This window comes from Tupaia chinensis, unplaced genomic scaffold, assembly GCF_000334495.1.
Source record: "Tupaia chinensis unplaced genomic scaffold, TupChi_1.0 Scaffold000037_20, whole genome shotgun sequence".
NCBI classification, from domain to species: Eukaryota; Metazoa; Chordata; class Mammalia; order Scandentia; family Tupaiidae; genus Tupaia; species Tupaia belangeri.
In genome coordinates this window covers 200748-218753 of record NW_006159479.1, presented here as the reverse complement: position 1 = coordinate 218753, position 18006 = coordinate 200748, and positions in this window count along the sequence as shown.

The following is an 18006-nucleotide window of genomic DNA, read 5'->3' as shown; positions in this document are numbered from 1 at the left end:
AGAGACTTATCTTGAAGAGGCATTCAGTTCTAGATAGAATTAAAATCTCCCTACCATCACACATTCACTTGAATTGGGGGGCCTTAATTTACACTATTTTCATGGTTTCTAAAACCTTTCAAGTGGAATATTTTAATTTAAATTGGACATACGCCTGGAATACTCTCTGGTACTGGTGTTTTTTTCCATTTGATAAAGAAAGAAAGTTCCCCATTTCTCTACCCATTTCTTTTTTGCCTTATTTGGATGCCGTTAAATGAGACTATGCCTGCAATTGTCAAGCCATCTATAGTAACCAGCCTCCAAGATGGCCCCTACCATGTCGTGGTATTAGGTATTGTTGTTGGGTATTCATTTTACCAGGTTTGGTCTGTGTGACCAGTAGAAAACAGGAGAATGATACTTTCAAGATTAAGTTACAAAAATGTCACAGTTTCCATCTTCGTCATGTACTTTCTGATCACTTGTTCTGGGAGAAGTTAGCCATGTTGTGAACATCGCTAAGGAGAGGTCCAGGTTGCAAGGAACTGAAGCCATTAGCCAGTTCATTAGCCATGACTTCTGGGAGTGATTCTTCCAGCTCCAAACTTTCAGACTATTGCAGTTTTTGCCTGAAGCGGACACCTGAACCAGAACCAGTAAGACAATTACTGCTAGATTCTTCTTTCTCAGAAATTGAGATAATAAATATTAAACTGTGTGTATTAAACTTATAAACTTTAGATCATTGTTGTATAATAGTTAACTAATATTAATACTGGTCTCAGAGGTTGAGTTATATAATAGGCTGAATGTCCTCTTATATTGAGACCTAATCCCTATTAAGGTGGTATTTGGATGTGGGGCCTTTAGGAAGTGATGATGTCATGCGGGTAGAGTCTCATGAGGGATATTTGAATCCCAAGAGAACTTGCTTCACTTTCCACTATGCACAGATACAGCAAGACAGCCATCTATAAACCAGGAAATGGGACCTCCCCAGATACTAAATCTACTGACACTTTCATCTTGGATTTACCAGCCTCCAGACCTATGAGAAATAAATTTCTGCTATTTAAAAACCACTTAGTTGGGGACCAGCAAATGGCATAATGGTTATGACGCTGGATTCCCACGTAGTCGACTGTGGTTTGAGTCCTGGACCCAGCGGTTTAAAACTCACACCAGGCTCATGTGGGTGCATGCCCAAGATCCTGAGAGGAGAATGGAGGAGAAGAGATTGCAGTATGGCCATCTCCCCTGAGGAGTGATATCTCACTTTCTGTCTCTCTTTGTCTCTCTGGTGAGCACACATCCCCTACAGCAAAAATCTCTCTTAAAAAAAAAGGAGAAGAAAAAACTACCCAGTCTATGTATTCAGTTATAACAGTTCAAAAAAAAAGAGCAAGACAAGTAATGTCATAACTGATGTTTTCTAAAGTAAGTGTTCCTTTGGAACATGGTAGTGGGTGAAAGTGGGTGGACTTTGAGGATGGTGTTAAAGCCTAAAGTGTCTTGCAGAAACTGTAGATGCATTATGTTCTTTGATGAGGTTGCCAATAACGGCTTACTGGAACCAGAATTTTGTTAGAAGTTGGAGATCAGGGGATCCTTCTAAAGTAGCAGAAACTTTATAAAGCAACATTCTCACCTATAGTAATGTGGAAACTAGAAAATGTGCATAATGCAATTGGTGAATTAGCTAAAAAGATTTCCAACTTGCTGCTTACAGTAAAATGTGAGACGAACAAGTATGCTAAAGAAAGGACTAAAAATATTAAGGAGCTGAAACTTGATAGTTTGACTGTTCTCAGCTTCTCCAGATAGTAGATGCTGCCAAAATTAGAAATGGCTGCTTCTAAGCAAGATCAGATTCAAAACACTATCAGGAAAACATATTATAAGGGCAAAGCTGAGGGTGTGGCTGTAAAATCCTCTGTCATGATTTAAAGACCTGTCTTGCCACAGAGGAGTTTTCAGTTATATAAAAGGCCCTCTAAAGACTAATGATATGACTGACAGATTCAATTAATCAAACAGCAGGGCTTCTGAGAAACTTAAGTATATGATTCTTCTCCTTCAGCCACTTCAGCAAACTCTCAAGGTAGAGAAGGGCTTATCTGAAAGCTTTGTGCATGTGGTTTTGTTTAGTGGAAAGGACCCAGGTGAGTTCCTTAGAAGACCCACAAAGCTTTAAGAGAATTTTATTTTATGGATCACCAACTGCTTGAATTAGAGGGGACAGAAAGTACTAAATGAAAAAAGGCCTTTGGACCCCCAAACTTCTATAAGGAGAAAACAAGCTGAGAAAAAACTACACAGGTGAAAGCATCTACTGCCTTTCATGAAAAAAGGAAGAATGACTCAGAGGGCTGAACTTAAAGAGGATGGAGCCCAGAGTCATGGAGAATCATATCTTGATGGAAGTAGACTAAGTCTGTCTGTCTTTCTTTTCTTTTCTTTTTTTTTTTCCTCCCACTTTGCTATAGGGTGCTTGTGCTTGCCAAAGACAGTGAGAGAGAGAGAGGGAAACGGAGAAAGCAACCCTCAAGTGGATGGCCACACCAGAATCCCTTTTTCTCCATTCTCCTCTCTGGATTTTGGGCACGCATGCACACACTTCCAGTGTGTTTTTCAAGCCGCCAGGTTCAAGACTCAAATCTGGTATCCCCTTTTTTGAACAAGATTATCTATAATGACTACCTCTGCCTGACCCAAAATTGTATAGATCAGTTAACTTATCCCTTTGGCTCAGGGGTTGGCAAACCTTTTCTGTAAGAGGCCAGATAGTAAATAATTTTGGCTTTGTGGGCAGTTCAGTCTCCATTGCAGCTACAGGATTTTGCCTTTGTAGTGTAAAAGCAGCCATAGGCAATATGTAAATGAGGGGGTGTGACCACATCTGATGAGTGTTGTAGTTTACCAAGCCCTGCTTTACTTCATAAGTCTGTAGAACAAGAGAAGCTGTATATGAAGGCATACCTAAGGAATTACACCCAAGGAACTTCATCCACACCTGGATCTAATTTAATAAGAGACTGGACTTTGAGTTGATATTCCACTGTGATAAGACTTTGAGGGTCTTGGGAGGGAGTGAGTATGTTTTGCCCATGGGAGGGATGTGAATCATTCAGGGTCAGAGGATGAACCTTCCCTGGGGTTCTTCTCATTAAAACAAACAAACAAAAAAACGCCATACACACATATCTCTGACAGATTAAACCCCTTTCCACCCAGAAATCCCTGCCTATTGCTATTCTTACCCTTTCTACACTGTGCTAGGGTTGGTCTATACGACCAATAGAAAGTGGCAGAAGTGATGGGGTATTGTCCCAGCCCGGGGGACAGTCGAACAGGTTTCCTGAGGGAAGGAGTGAAAGACGGGATGAATGACGCAGTGTCACAGCACAGAGATGACACAGTGTTACAACTCTTCAGGGTCGTCCAGAGACGATGCGGTGTCACAGCTCAGGGTCGTCCAGAGACGATGCGGTGTAACAACTCTTCACGGTCTTCAGGGTCGTCTGGTGATTGTGGGCCAGGGATCGTGGTTATATACATGTTGGTGGGCCATGATTGGTTGAATGAAGGATAGTAAAGAGGTGGGTTATGATTGGTTGCTTTTGTGGACCAATCATGAGGTGCCAGATATGCAAATCTGAGGGATTCTAAACTCACCGATTTGCTATGGGAAGTGGCCAATCAGAGTATGGTTTAGATAATTGTGGCCTTTGTAATTGTTTGCTCTCTGAGCCTAAGATTGCAATAGTAAGAGACTCATGAAAATGGCCTCGGCAGACTCGCTGGTACGCAGCCTCCCACAGGGTATCATTTCCAAGATTATATTTTGAGACATTTTAGCTTCCATCTTGGCTGCCTTTTTTTTTCTTGGATAATGTGATCTGGGGAAGTTAAATGCTGTGTTATAAGCAGCCATGTGGAGAAGAGAGGGGCAGAACTGAAGTCTTCAGACAGCGAACTTGTATGAGCCTTCATAGACGAGGGTCTCCAATCCTCAGTCTTTCAGGTGATGGCAAGTGTGTTAAGAATCTCAGCTACGGAGACTTTGAGTCAAAATCACCTAGCTAAGCCACTTTCAAATTCCTGGCCTTCTGAAACAGTGTGAGATAATACATATTTGTTTTAAAGCACTACATTTGAAATAATTATTTTAGCATAGCACTAAAGAACTAATATACCATCTAAACTGCTACCACGCTGCAAGCTTGAGGATAACTAGCGGCAAGGGTGGAAACAGATGAGTCCTTAATGATATCCCTGAGCTGCTTGGAACTTCTAGTCTTCCACACTGGTTATGTGAGCTATTCCAAGTCACCGTTAGGCTTTTATCATTGTTAGGTGCTTATTCTATTCCTAGAAGATAAAACAACTGATACATAAATACTTTTAGAGACCCAGTGATGGCACAGTAGTAAAACACAATACTCTGTGAGGGTGACTCACATGGGTAAGTTCTGGTTTCATATTTGGAGACCTTGAGTACACTAGGCATATCCAGAGACTGGCTGAAGCTGGGGCTGGATTACAATATCAAGGCATTGTTGCTATCTCTTGCTCATGAAAGAAAGAAATAAACTTAAACACTTTTTTAAAAAAAACTCTTATTTATTTACTTATTTTAATTTGACCAGAGAAGGACAGAGAGAGAGAAAATAAGCCACCAGATCTGGGACTCCATCACAGTAGGCCATTTAGGAGTCCAGCATCCTTAACCACTACACCACCTGGCCCAAACTTAAACATTTTTTAATTAAAAAAAAAAAGTTTTTTGCCAGAGGGTGCATGCACTCACTGGAGAGAGACAGAGAAAAAAGAGAAAGGGAAAGTAGGAAGGCACCTCCCCTCCATGGAGTATGGTCATGCTGCAGTCCCTTCTCCTTTATATCTCTCTCCTTTGGGGATTTTGGGCATGCACATGTGTCCTGTGTGTTTTTCAGGCCACTGGGTCCAGGACTTTTAACTGTATGATCATCGGTGGGATCCAGCCACCTTAACCACCCTGCCCTAAGCTGGCCCTAATGAAAATATTTTTACTACAGTTTTGTATATTGATATGGTCCACATTTTAAACAACTAATTATATCCAAATTGTTGCCTTTTATTTAATAATATGTTAACCATTTCCTTGTTCTTGGGTCCTTGAATTGTTTCTGATTTTTCTTAATTACAAAGCATTGCTTTGAAAATCTTTTGTATAGATTACTTTCTTTTCCTTAATAGGGTTAGTTCTGTAAGAATCTTTTTTAAACTGTATTTTTGGGTAAAGAGAGATTGAACACGTTTCCAACTATAACAAGTACCACCAAATTACCTTCCTGAAAGTTGTAGCTAATTTATGTCATCAAAAATAAATGTGCCTGTTTTTTCATAATTTCTCAAATAAATTTACTAACACAGCCTCACATTTTTTCTATACCTTAATTCACTTACTGTATTTCTACTTGGGAATTATTCCCTTGACATTGTACCATTAAACGTTTATATTCATCCCTATGTATGTGCATGGATACTCCTCAACTCATGATGGGGCTACATTCCAATTAACCTGTCATAAGTCGAAAATGCATCCTAGTTGAAACTATTGTAAATTTCAATTAAGTTAAGTTACAGTTAAGTCCCTCAACTAATGATGGGATATAGTTTCTTTTCCTTTTCCTTTTTTTTTTTTTTTAAGATTTTTTGCCATAGAGCACATGTGCTTGCTTCAACCACCATGCCACCTCGAAAGAGACAGGGAGAAGGAAAGTGAGAAAGCATCCCCCAGGGGGATGGCCAAACTGCAATCCCTTCTCCGGTCTCAGGATTTTGGGCATGCGCACACATGTGCCCGGTGTGATTTTCAAGCCATCAGGTCTGGGACTCAAACCATAGTTGGCCACATGGGAGTTCAGTGCCTTAACTACCACACCACCTGCTGGCCCAGTAAAGCTGTTTTAAAATGGACATATCAGAGCCGGAAGGCAGCATGGTGGTTAAGGCACTGGACTCCCACCTGGATGACTGCGATTTAAGTCCTGAACCTGGTGACTTGCTTTCTCATTTTCCTTCTCTCTATAAGCAAATTAAAACAAACATAATAATAATAAATAAAATTAAATAAAATAATTCTTTTCTAAAATGGAAATATAAGGTGCCCGTCATCTGAAAATTCAGTATCTCATACTAATCAGGAATAGATTACTATCCAACCATTATTTAGGAATGGATTAGACTCAAATAACAGTAATGACTATTATATATATTGAGGAAAAAACCTTTCCATCTAACAATGAGATCGTTGGGGTCAGCAGGTAGCGTGGTGGTTAAGGGCTCTGGGCTCCCACATGGCTAACTGTGTTTGGAGTCTCAGATTTGGCAGCTCACCTTCTCACTTTCCCTCTCTCACTCTGTCCCTATCTGGCCAAGTTAGAAAATAAATGAATAAGTAAATAAAGTTAAAATAATTCTTTTTTAAAAAAACAATTTAAATGTTTATTATTATATGATCATTTTATAGCTTCTTTCAAAGGGGAATTAGCATCATGACTTTTAAACTTAATTTTGTGTTTTATGTTATCAGTGAATAGTTAGCTTATAAAATAGCAAAACAGAATTTTTTGAATAAAGTTTGTTTTTTAAGTAAAAAAAAATAGTAAAACAACAAAAACCTGAATGCTCCCTTATAGAGAAGAGATTAAGTAAACTGTGATACAACAGTTAAAGGAACATTATGTGTTCAAAGAAATACATGTATTTGTGTATGCCTGGAAAAAAGGTCTGGAATGACAGCATTAAGTCAACAATGGCTTACTTAGGGGAGAGGAATTAGAGAAGGCAGGGAATTTTCAAACATTAAAGAAGTATATAAAATAAAGAATCATCATTATTATTTTTAGAATTATTTATTTAATTCCATTTGTTATTACTATTTTTCTAATTTGACCAAAGAGAGAAAGAAAGAAAGAAAGAAAGAAAAAGAAAGAAAGAAAGAAAGAAAGAAAGAAAGAAAGAAAGAAAGAAAGAAAGAAAGAAAAAGAAAGAAAGAAAGGAAGAGCAAGAAAGCAAGCTGCCAGGTCTGGGACTGGAACTACCGTCAACCATGTGGGACTCCAGCACCTTCAACCACCGTGCCACCTGCCGGCCCCAAGAATTACTTTTAAAACTAGCATTTATTTTGAAATTAAAATGCAAAAATGTCTTTACAGTCAGTACAGTTAGAAAAGTGTATTAATTGTATTCTATTTGTAAAGTTCTTCCATTCTACGTTTATATTTACTAAGATTTTTCTGTGATTAGCAGCTATCAAAAGATTGTAATAATTGGGAACCAGCAGTTAGCATAATGGCTATGTCGCTGGACTCCCACGTAGTCGACCGCGGTTCGCGTCCCGGACCCGGTGGCTTAAAACTCACGCCGGGCGCGTGTGCGTGCATGCCCAAGATCCCGAGAGCAGAATGGAGGAGAAGGGATTGCGGCGTGACCATCCCCCCTGGGGGGTGATTTCTCGCTTTCTGTCTCTAATGTCTCTGTCTGTCTGGCGAGCGCACGCGCCCTATAGTGAAAATCTCTCCAAAAAAAAAAAAGATTGTAATAATTTCTCTAGTCTAGATCATATTTTATAAGTCTTCAGAGTTGTGATGACATGTATTTTGTAAAGATAATGAAGTCCACTCTAATTACTGAACTAATTCCATGGAAATTTTTCTGTTCAATATATTACCTGAATATGTTATATTACACATGCTGTATGTTTGTTTACCATAAATGGCTTTGTTTGAATCTGAAAAATTAAATGTCGGAAGTACTTCTATTATTAACTACCTTCATTACTCCATAGAAGGGAGACTTTGAAACTAGTTTCCTTTGACATTTAAACCAAGTTATTTATAACTCAAGGATTTCTATCCCTTCACTCAGCCTACTTCTTCTTTGTCTTTTCTTTTAATGTTTTTTTAGGTCTTGTTTTTCTTCTTGGCTCCAGGAGACCAGCTCACAAATTGTACTTTTAAAGATGTATAATAGTAATAATTTTTTCCAACATAAATTTTTGTGTAGTTTGATTTCAGTAGTTTGTAGAAAAGTGAATTTGTAAAAACTTGGAAAAATTGGAGTATGGCATACCTTATAAAAAGAGAATGTGCATCAGTTCTCAATGGGGTAGGAATTGCTTTTATTAAAAGGTATTTTGTATTCTTGGCTAATTCAAATGAGAGTTTTTCATAAAAGTACCAACTATGGAGAAAACAGAACATAGGTCAAGCAAAGAAGGGCAAGGAAATGGGAGAATTAATATCATCCACCTTGGTTATAGCACTAAACCTATTTTGTTGGCTTTAACACAAGTTATATATTGTATGTTATGACTCCGTGGCCTTCTTAACCCCATCCTTCCTTATTTTTTACTTTGGGAAGTGGCAGAATACTATAGCATGCCTTTTTTTTTTTTTTCTTCAAGTTTTTGGTATAGAGTATGTGCACTTGCTAGAGAGAGACAAAGAGAAACAGAGAGAGGGAAAGTGAGAAAAATCACCCCACCCCCACCCCCAAGAGGGATGCTACTGCACAATCTCTTCTCTTCCATTCTCCTCTCGGGATTTTGGGCATGCAAGCACATATGCCCAATATGATTCACAAACCGCTGGTTTGGAACTTGAACTGCAGTTGGCCATGTGGGAGTCTAGCACCTTAACCACCATGCCACCTACTGGCTCTCCATAGTGTATATTTTACTTAGTGTTGTTATATTGCTTGGATATAGGTAGAATTGTAACTGTTAAATTTAGGATTGGTGTGCATGAGTAGCCTTTACCTTATCTTCTTACATATTCATGTAGTCTTTTTGATAAGACCAATTTTCAGTCTGCTTAAACAAATATTTTATTAATTTACCCTCATTCTCTTCAGATGACCTTGAATCCTGTTTTTCTGAGAAAACTGAAACAAACATGTGCTTTCTAACTTCATCCCTCTTGACCTGGACAGTATCTTTACTCATACTTTTTCTTTCTTTCTCATTAAAAAAAAAATAGGGGTCATTCATCTTGGAGGTTAATCTTTGCACTTATATTCTTGATCTTTTCCATTCTGGGCTTAAGAGTTAATTATCTCCATTAATTATCTCCTCTTTATATCGCATCCTTCTCAAATCTGTGCCACTCAATCTACCAAGAATTCCAAGTGAAAAAAAAAAAAAAGGCAAACAAAAGCCTCTTACATTAGCTCTTCAAGCTGTCATTCCATTCCTCATCCAACACAAAACGATAATATATGCTTGTGCCTCCATTAACTTATCATTAAACCTCTTATATTCCTAACTTTGCCCTTAACTATTTGTTGTGTCAGTACTATGAGGTTTCTACCTTCTCATTCGTTGTTCTGGGCATAGTGTAGAGATTAAAAGAATTTTCTGTTTACGTAGTTACATCTGCTGATGTAATAAATAAACTGGCAATAGACAGATTAACAGGAGAAAAGAACATAGATTTATTTATGTGCACAGGGGCAATACAGGAAAGTGAGTACTCAATAGCCCAACCAAGTCTAGAAACGTGTATATCCTTCTTCACAGGGAAGAGGGAAGCAGTGGGGGTGTAGGCAGTTTTAGAGAAGGAGTAGATGGTTTTTAGGGAGAATAAATTGGCCTGATGAACAGTCAGTGGCCTGGGAAAAAGTTCTTTCGGACTCTGGGAGTGATGCTGATTTTTAGTCTCTCCCTCTGTGATATGAATTTAATCTTTAATCTTCCTTGGTTAATGAAATGTTCAGTCAGAAGATTGAAGGCACTTGTTCCTTTTTTGGCAAATCTGGTCTTTAGATCTTCAGAAATAAGCCTCATCCAATGCCTACTCATTGCTGGGTTTCTTTGCTTTAAAATAATTAGCATACTCATGGCACCATTTGGGGCTGAGATTCCCTGGGCTCCTTCAGTGACGTGGCAGGTGAATCAGATACCTGGATCAAAGCATTATCACCAGTTTTCCAGAAGGACTAGCTTGAAGTCCTCTGCCTACTTCAGGCTTTGCCATACTGCAGTATGGTCTGGTGGTCCCAGTTTGGCTTTGGTCTATTAGTTATGTCTTTAGGAATGTAGGGAATGTGAATTTTGAAAGTCAATTTTATTTCTTCCATGAGAGACTGAGAACAGAGGGAAGGAGAGAAAGGGTCCCCATGTCGCAGCCCACTCCAGCCTCATCCAACCTACTTCACATGTTTATATTTATATTATAGTATTCATGTATCATGCATGTGCCTGATGTACACAGGGATGTTTCTGGGATGTGAACAGGGACCGTCCTGTGTGGGTCCAGCATCACAGTGTTGTGTTACTGCTGCCTCTGCTGCTAGCCTGGAATATGGATTCTCATCTCATCACTGAGGTCCTAGTATTACAGCCCAGTACCAGCAGGGGTCCAGAGTAGTGTGGGAAAGAGAAAAACAGTGACCTCAACTTTAACATACTCTTGTGACCTTTTGGAAATACAGGCAGTGGGAGTAGGGGTATCGCCTAATTTGTATTATTCAGCTTCTTTCTTTCTAAAAAAGAAAACCAAACCAAAACAAAAACAAACAAAAAGAAATCGGTGGGAAATAGTAATCTGAGAGAAACCAGAATAATTAAGTTTTGCTGTCTTGTTGAGGTTAATTACAGACTGTTTGAAGATTTCCACACTGGATCTAGGATAAACAATGGATGACTGGGAAGGTGAATTTCATGCTATCACTTAACCGCTATTTCTGTGCACCTTTGATTTTATATTTTTCCTATAGCATTTCTTCTATGTTCTGCTTTTATGAAAGCATTTGAGTATCTTTAAGCAATTTCAGGGCTACACAATTAATTCTATCTGAAATGGAAATGATGTTAAGGAAGAGCTATAGATGTCTATGGTACTTGTGCGGCAGGGCAGGCTTTTAGGAGAAAAGACAGGAAATAGGTTCTTTGATTTGGGACTCCTTTCCTGGCATGAGGCTATTGAAGAATAAATAAAATGCTATTTCTGGGCTACTAGAACGTATGACTATGGTATTTTGTGTTAACACTGTGGTCTGTTGAAATAGAAAAAAATAGTGAAATAAAAGCATGAATGAGAAGTGAGGAAAAAAAAGTGAAAATAAGAAAGAAGTAAATACCACTTTAAAAAGAGAAAAAGGTCTGTGGTCGCCCTTATTAACAAAATCTCACCAATAGGGCCACGGTACTTTCTAACATACTCTAACAGACACATGTACATACATTTTATATGTATGTATATACATTTTATACATATTTTATTTATTTATATATTTTTAGAGGTTTTTGCCTTAGGGTGTGTGCACTAGCTGGGAGGAGAGAGACAGAGAGACAGAGAGAGTTCTGAGAGGGAAAGTGAGAAATAACCCACTTCGCTGCCATTCTCCTGGATCTTAGGTACACACGCGCACACAGTCTTGCCCTGATTTTCAAATTACCAGGTTTGAACTCAAACCACTGTCAGCCATGTGGGAGTCCAGAAACATAACCACTACTCCATCTCCTGGCTCCAAGTACATGCATATATAATAGTAAAAGTAATACAGTTGTTTCTGTTACAGCACCTGCTTTGGAAACACAAAATTTATTTCATTGTGATTGACATACTACTAGGGTATGATTTGATCATAGCATAAATTTCATGTGTGCTTTTGTGTAATTTCATCTGTGAGAAACCCATATGAATGCAGAAAACCACCCAGCTGAACCAAACCACACAAGAATACACAAATGCACACAACTCACACACCTACCACCTGTCTCAGTGTATTATGAGTTTTATAAGTCACACCCATCCACATGTAGTGTTACAACTTTCCAACAGATTTCAGACAACCCTGCTTCCACCACTTCATAACAACTTGCAAGTTACAACCCTAATACCCACCTCCACAAACAAATTTCAGATCTCTTTCAAGGTGAAATGCCATATTTTTGGTAGTACTTTTGTATTTTTTTAACCTTGTAAACTTTTCTATTGTTATTAAAATTCTTTTTTTAAAAAATTTTATTTCTAGGGGGCCAGCAGTTGGCGTAATGGCTATGTTGCTGGACTCCCATGTAGTCAACTACAGTTTGAGTCCCGGACCTGGTGGCTTAAACTCATGCTGGGTGTGTGTCCGTGCATGCCCAAGATCCCGAGAGGAGAATGGAAAAGGGATTGCAGCGTGGCCATCCCCTCTGGGGGGTGATTTCTCGCTTTCTGTCTCTCTCTGTATCTCTGGAGTGTGCACATACCCTATAGCAAAAACCTCTCCAAAAAAAAATTATTTCTAGTTTTTGCTTTAGGGCACATGTGCCATGGGAGAGGGACAGAGAGAGAGAGAGAGTAGGAAAGTGAGAAATCACCCTTGGGGGGGATGGGCACACCACAATTCCTTTTCCTCCATTCTCCTCTCAGGATTTTGGTCATGCATGCACATATGAACTGCATGTTTTTCAAGATACTAGGTCCAGGACTTGAACTACTCAGCTGTCTTTGTGGAATCCAGTTGCCCTTATCAACATGCCATCAACTGACCCCCAAACTGTGCTATTGTTATTAGATACATACTTTTTTTTGCATATATATGTATATATATATATATATATATGCATGCTGAGTGATTTCAAGGATATGGATAAAGTCCAATCAAGGGAAATACAAGTTTTATTTAAGACTCTCCGGACATCATCTCCAGTTGACAGATTTTTAAACCACCCTCCTCATGATTATGGTATTATACATTATCAAAGTTATAGGTAGATGAAATTAATAGAATCAAAAGTGGGGCAATATGTGATTTTGCAAAGCTCCACCTGGGTAGAATTTGAGTCAAAGGATTTTGAGTAGAATACAAAGAATGAGTTTATATGGGAAAGAATAACTGGAAGGCCATGTGAGAGTGTGAGAGCTTAAGAACTTCCGAAGCATCGTTTCTGCCTGTCTCTCCGATGCGCTCACAGCTCTGAACTAAATTTGTATACGTAAAAGTAGGGAGACTGAAAATACAAAAAAGCCGTGCTTAGAATGTAGGAGAAGCCCGAACACCCAAGCATCTCCTGCCAGTCTTCTTCTGTCAAACAAAAGTAACACTCAGCCCCAGAATAAAGAGCAATCTGCTGTGATGCACTGTGGCTGAAAGGGGTGGGTTTTCACTGTCTGTTGCAAGAGGCCAAGATGGAAGCAGTTAACCTGGGGGCTTGTGCAGAGCGGTGAGATATGTTTTGAGACAAAAATCATGATAGCAGATCCAGATCCAACGATCTCTGGCTTTTATTAGTAGAAAACAAAAGGCAAAGTAATTAAAAGTCAATCAAGAGTCTAAGACAGTTGTATTTTCAAAGATATTCAAGCCTGAGAAATAAAGTGATGTGATGGCCCATCCCCAGGCAACTTTCCTCCCCTAAAATGCACCTCAACGCAGCTTCAGTAGGAGAGCTCCTGGCCCAGGACCACCCCCGGTGCGCTCTCGAGTGTGACTTTAGAGAACAATTGACAGGGTAGAATCTCCAGAGATTAGAAAAGAGGCAACCAATTAGATAACTAAGGAACTCGCCTCATTTCTCTTCCCAGACAGGAAGCTTCTCTTTCCCATCCAGCAGAATATCACATGGATTGATGTGATGGTTGATGTTTCTTTACCTCCCCATTTTCATGTGAAAGCACTTATTGTTAGTGTTCTGCTTTCTATTTGCCTTACTTATTTATTAGGTGTGGTGTGTGGGATGGGTCCAGTTTATAATTGAGCCATAGGATGCTAGACCATAAGAAACTTCACATTTGATTAAGAGCATATAGCCAATAGAGACCTTGATGCAATAAGAAAAGATGTTTGAATAACGGTAAACACACTTTTAGTCTCGTTTTAAAAACTTGCCTAATGATAGGCAAGTCTAGATGTGGGGAAAGGGTAGGTATAGATACTGGTTAGATTAGATTGTGGGATGGTGTTTTAATAATCACAGATGTAGCTCAGTGACACTCTATGTAGTTAAATTATAGCACAGGGACCAGCAGTTAGCGTAATGGCTATGTCGCTGGACTCCCACATAGTCGACCGCGGTTCACGTCCCGGACCCGGTAGCTTAAAACTCATGCCGGGCGCGTGTGTGTGTGTGTGCCCAAGATCCCAAGAGAAGAATGGAGGAGAAGGGATTGCGGCGTGACCATCCCCCCCGGGGGGGGGGTGTGATTTCTCGCTTTCTGTCTCTATGTCTCTCTCTGTCTGTCTGGCGAGTGCACGCGCCCTATAGTGAAAACCTCTCCAAAAAAAAAAAAAAATTATAGCACAGAAGATTTCACCCAAAATTTCACTTAATGCCTTGAAGTAAGCATGGTAGAAGACTTGAAGTTGCTCTTTCTGTAGTGCCACCTCATGTGAGTCTCTTTCTGTGTCTGTCTTTTGTGTTATAGGACTCTTAACACTCCTGTACACTCAACAGCCAAACTGGTCAACAAGAGCATTTTATTTTTATGATTTCTATCAACCCTTAGTTGGTTACCTGAGTCTAGAAGGAGCAGAGGTTTTTTTTTTTTTTGTTTTGTTTTGTTTTCCCAAATAGACATGGCTATTAACAGAAAGGCCCCAGGGCTTCTTTCCTTTTGAGATTTTATGAGGACTAAGACCATGTAATCTATGAGGGACCATCTTTGTCATCATGTGGAGAAAGCCCAGCTGTGAATGTAGATAACACAGGAGAAAACAATGCAAAAAGAGAAATTTTCCAGTGACATTGTTTAAACTTAGCCTGAAGTTAGCTTCAATCCAGGATATTTTACTGTGGCACTGTTGAGATATTCAGCTGAGTAATTCTAGAAGATCTCACCCAAAATTTCACTTAATGCCTTGAAGTAAGCATGGTAGAAGACTTGAAGTTGCTCTTTCTGTAGTGCCACCTCATGTGAGTCTCTTTCTGTGTCTGTCTTTTGTGTTATAGGACTCTTAACACTCCTGTACACTCAACAGCCAAACTGGTCAACAAGAGCATTTTATTTTTATGATTTCTATCAACCCTTAGATGGTTACCTGAGTCTAGAAGGAGCAGAGGTTTTTTTTTTTTGTTTTGTTTTGTTTTCCCAAATAGACATGGCTATTAACAGAAAGGCCCCAGGGCTTCTTTCCTTTTGAGATTTTATGAGGACTAAGACCATGTAATCTATGAGGGACCATCTTTGTCATCATGTGGAGAAAGCCCAGCTGTGAATGTAGATAACACAGGAGAAAACAATGCAAAAAGAGAAATTTTCCAGTGACATTGTTTAAACTTAGCCTGAAGTTAGCTTCAATCCAGGATATTTTACTGTGGCACTGTTGAGATATTCAGCTGAGTAATTCTTTGTGAGTTCTCTGCTTAAAGATATTTAACAGCATCTCTGGCCTCTTCCCACTAGATGCCAGTAGTAGACTCCCAATTGTGACAACCAATGTCTTTAGGCATTACCAAATATTCCCTGGGGTTATGGGGCACAATCTCCCACAGCTGAGAACCCCTACTCTGATCCTAGCCTTTTTGGTTACATGATCTTTAAATTCCCTTTTTGCTGAATTATTGGGTCTGTCACTTGCAATCCAAAGAGTTTTAGTTAATACATTTTTCTTATAGTTTTTATATATTTAAAGATAGGCAAACTTATTTAAATACAAACAACTCAAATCACTAAGATAAAAACATTAATTTACGAGACCAGCAGTTAGTGTAATGGCTATGTCGCTGGACTCCCACGTAGTCGACCACAGTTCGCGTCCTGGACCCGGTGGCTTAAAACTCACACCGGGCGCGTGTGTGTGCATGCCCAAGATCCCGAGAGGAGAACGGAGGAGAAGGGATTGTGGAGTGGCCATCCCACCTGGGAGGTGATATCTCGCTTTCTTTCTCTGTCTCTCTCTCGTCTGTCTGACGAGCGCATGCGCCCTATAGCAAAAACCTCTCCAAAAAAAAAAAAATTTCATAGGAAAGATGGAATGGAAGTACAAGTTTATTTTGGAGCAAAAAAGAAAAATTGAAATCCAGGCATAATTTATTCATAATATCCATTTTCTATGTGATTTTTTTTGAAAATCTTTGTATTCACCTATATTTTGTCATAGCTTTTTTATGGTTTAATGTTTTAGTCCTGATTTTGATTATTTGTGTCTTTTTTCCTTTGGCACTTTGGCCATATGTTAATCATTACTGATCTATTCAAAGAGTCAGTTTTTGTTTAACTGATTTCCTATTATTTTTCTATTTCTCATTTTATTGACTTCTGTTAAAAAAAGAGAGACTTAAATTTTAAAAATATTTTTTATTGTTTCTTTCAATTTAATTAGCCAAGGGCATGTACATTTGCCAGAGAGAGAGAGAGAGAGACAGAGAGAAAGCAGCCCCTAACGGGGCATGTGATGCCACAATTCTTTTTCTTCCATTCCTCCAGCCCATCAGGATTTTGAGCATGTGTACACAGGTGCCTGGCATGTCTTTCAAGTCTCCAGGGTTAGAATTTGAACCGTGGTCAACCATGTGGGATCTGACTCCCAGTGCACAACACTTAACACCTATACTATGGGGCTAGCCCTCTTTTCTTTTTTAAAATAAATTTTATTATTTATATTGGAGGCTTACAACATGATACTACAACCTTTCAAATTTTCTTGTGGCTTGTTTTACATGGCAAAATATGGTCTGTTCTGGTAATTGTACTATGCACATTTAAAACAAATGTGTACTTTGCTTTTGTACTGTGGTTTGTTTGGTTTATGTCAGTGAGGTCAGATTATAGGACTGTTTAAGTCTTTCAATCCTTAACTGATTTTCTATCTACTCTTTCTGTGAATTTTTGAGACAGGAGTATTTATATCTTAGATTACAGAGGCGGATTTGTATTTTTCTCCTTTTAGTTTTCTCAGTGTTTTGTTTATTTGTTTTAATGTATTTAAAAATCCTTGTGCAAAATTATTTAGATTTTATTGCTTCTTAATGAACTCCTTTATCATTATGAAGTGACTCTCTTTATTCTCTGATAGTATTTTTTGCTCTGAAACTGAGTTTAATAGCATTTACAGGGACCAGGTGGTGATGCAGTAATAATGTGAGTGGGCCTCTATGGGAAAGGTGGCTGGTCTACACTCCAGAACATCCCTGAGCATGCTGGTATGTGCATCCCTGTCATCTGGTCTGCCTGAGACTGGGGGTGGATCACCAACATGAAGACTCTGTTGGGAGTGTCTGTATTTTTTTTAAGAATTATTTTATTTAATTTTAATCATTGTCATTATTTTATTTACTTATTTTAAAATTTTTATTGAAATTGACCAGAGAGAGACAGAGAAAGAAGAAAGTGAGAAAGCAAGCAGCTAGGTCCAGGACTGGAACCACAGTCAGCCATGTGGGAGTCCAGCCACCTTGACCACCATGTTACCTCCCGGCCGCTCTGTCTCTTTTTTCTCTTTCTCTCCGTTATGGGGGGAAAAAAAACAACTTACATTTTAAAAAGGTTTATAACTACTTCAGCTTACTTGTAAGTAATATTAGCATAGTATATTTCATCCTTCTACTTTTAAGCTATGTGTATCTTCAATTTAAAATGAGATTCTTACAGTAAGCAACATGTAGTAGGATCTTGCCCTTTTTTGTCCAATCTGACATGTGATTTAAAACAATTTTTTAAAGTTTATGTATTTCTTCCATGAGAAAGATAGCATGTTCAGGGAGGTCCCAGCTTGCAAACCCAGAACTCCTCCTACATAGGTCCAGCTGCATTACCACTGTGCCACCACCTGGCCTAGTATCAGTTTTATTTATTTATTTTTAAGTAAGAAATCATGACGTCCCCCAACACCATCCCCAGGAAGATGGCTATGCTGCAATCTGTCTCTTCCATTCTCTTTTCTTGGGACTTTGGGCACACATGCATGTGCCTGGCATGATTTTGAAGCCATTGAATCCAGGCCTCAAACTACAGTTGGCCATGTGAGAATGATGTGATTTTTAATTGGGTTGCCGCCCTCTAGTGGTTCTTCCCTTGGGGAGTTTTCTCACAGATGTGTGCTAACTCT